Raw genomic sequence first — 2,671 nt, forward strand, 5'->3', positions numbered from 1 at the left:
TTTCTTACTCCTGATTACCAGCCTATGAAGTTTCTTACTCCTGATTACCAGCCTATGAACTTTCTTACTCCTGATTACCAGCCCATGAACTTTCTTATTCCATCCTGGCCTAATGGGACTCTTTTGCTGTTTTAAGTCCGCATACTGGCAGCAACTACAATGGCCTGCTGCCCCAGATCCTCAAGAAAATTTTAACCATTTGGCCGAGGCTTGGCTTTGTTTTGGGGTTCTGGTGTGGGATGAGCTCAAATCTTTCCTGCAGTGAGGTGACCAGAACTGCACACAGTACTCCAGCTGTGGTCTGACCAACACTCTGTATAATTTCAACATTACCTCCTTGTTCCTATACTCTATGCCATGACTGATGAAAGCAAGTTTCCCAAATGCCTTCTTAACTATCCTATTTGTGCACTCTGTGAATAATTACCCCAAGATCCCTTTGTTCCTTGAAGCTACCCATTCACTAAACACTTCCTCATCTTTTTTCTTCTAGCAAAATACTCAGCTTGCACATATCAGAGTTAAATACCACCTGCCACTTCTTCTGATTACTTTTAGTTTTGATTCCTGCTGGTATCTGCCTGTTCCCATTTCAGCCAGTTGCACCAGCTACTGGAGTCTGTCTGTTCTGGATTCTGCCACTTTTTTTGCCATGTTTTGCTCACCTGTCTCTACGAGCTGAAACTATTTGTTCTGATCTCTATCAGTTTTGTGTACTGCTTTTGTCTGCTGCATTTTCTGCTGTACTCGCTTTAGTGCTGAAACATGGCGGCAGCTGCTGTTTGCTTTTGTTTAAAGTTTTGCGCCAGTCCAGGTGTCGCTGGATGCTGGCTCCACTGCTCAGAGGAAATATTTTTTGGTTTTATCACTTCCATCATGTTGTGAACATGCTCAGTGGCAGACACGGAGTTGGACTTTGCAACTAGAATCTTTTATTGAACTACGTACAATATAAACAGTAGATATAGCAGCAAAAGCAAGCCACTTGGGTCAATGAGTCTTCTACACCTTTCAATGGGATCATGGTTGATCTGATCATTCTCAACTCCACTTTCCTACATGTTCCCCATAACTTTTGATTCCCTTGCTGATTAAAAATCTCAGCCTTGAATATACTTAATGATCCAGCCTTGACGGCACTCTGCAGTAAAGAATTCCACAGCTCTGCTACCCTCTGAGAGAAGAAATTCCTTTTCATCGCTGTCTTAAGTGAGATTATGCTCTCTTATCCTAGACTCTCCTACAATGGGAGAAAACTTTGCAGCATCTATCCTGTCAAGCCCCCTCAGAATTTTATCATTGAAGTTTAAGAAATTGAGCACTTTCAATGAGGTCACCTCTCAGTTTCCTAAACTTCAATGAGTACAGGCCTAACTTGCATGACTCTCCACATAAGAAAATTTTTCCATTCCTGGTATTAGGATAAGGAGACCAAAGCTCCTTAGTGATCTAGGTGTGGTCTGACTAGTGACTTGTACAGTTTTAGCAAGATCTCCATTTTTTTATACTCCACTCCCCTTGAAATAATAATACCATTTGCATTCCCTATTACTTACTGAACTTGGATGCTAGCTTCTTGTGATATATGCATAAGGACCCACAAATCCATCTGCACCGCAGCTTTCTGCAGTCTTCCTCTAGTTAACAGAACAGAGAAAGACCCCAGCATGACCATTTTACCAAAAGTTCTTCTACACACTGCCCATCAAGCAATTTGAGTGCTAGTGATGTCACCAGCTATCCTATTGATAGCTGCTTCTCTTGTACTATAGATTCAAATCACATTACAGAAATTGACCACACAATCCAGATGAATCTTGAATGATATTGTAGGGAAGTGTTGAACTGTGGGAGCTGTAGTACTAAGGCAGCTCTGTTCTGTAGAAGTGCTGCAATGTCAGAGGAGTAGTAATGATGGAGTACTATACATAATGATAGAGGACTGAGGGAATATATGTATTATCAAAAGGTTAATACTGAAAGACCAGCACCATCAAGAGGAGCGTTTTGAGGTGTGCTGCATTATCATTTCTAACAAGCCATTAGTCTGAGACCCCATCCCTGCTCTCAAGTGGATGTAAAAGATCCGATGGCATTATGTCTTGATCAATATTTATCCCTCAGATAATACTGAAAACAAATGATCTGGTCATTTATTACATTTCTGGATCTTTGCTATGTATAAATTAATTGCCATATTTTCTTACAATTACAAAGTGATTACATTTCAAAAGCACACCATTGGCTGTAAGATGCTTTGAGAAGACCTGAAATTGTGAATGATCCCATGGAACTGGTAATTTTAATATGCAATAAAAGGTCTTCCTTTTATTGCATATTAAAATTATAAGCAGAGATTGCAATAATATGAAGTGCTAAATCCCATGCCAATGTTAAATCTGGTCATGAAAACAAAACTGATTAACTACAGCAACTTGAATGTTTATTCTAGATGGTGCAATTCCTCCATACTCTCGGTGAAGCTTCCTGGTTTGTGTTCTCTCTGATTGAAGACAATACATTTGGCATTGAAGAACTGATCCAAGACTTCTTTGAACTCTGAACATCCTATTAACTGCACAAAACTTCTACTAGATAAGAAGAGAAAATCTAACCATCTGCCCATGACATTTAATGACATTATCGTCACTAAATTCCCCCACTCAACATC

The sequence above is a fragment of the Rhincodon typus genome, chromosome 30, assembly GCF_021869965.1.
Source record: "Rhincodon typus isolate 14 chromosome 30, sRhiTyp1.1, whole genome shotgun sequence".
NCBI lineage: Eukaryota > Metazoa > Chordata > Chondrichthyes > Orectolobiformes > Rhincodontidae > Rhincodon > Rhincodon typus.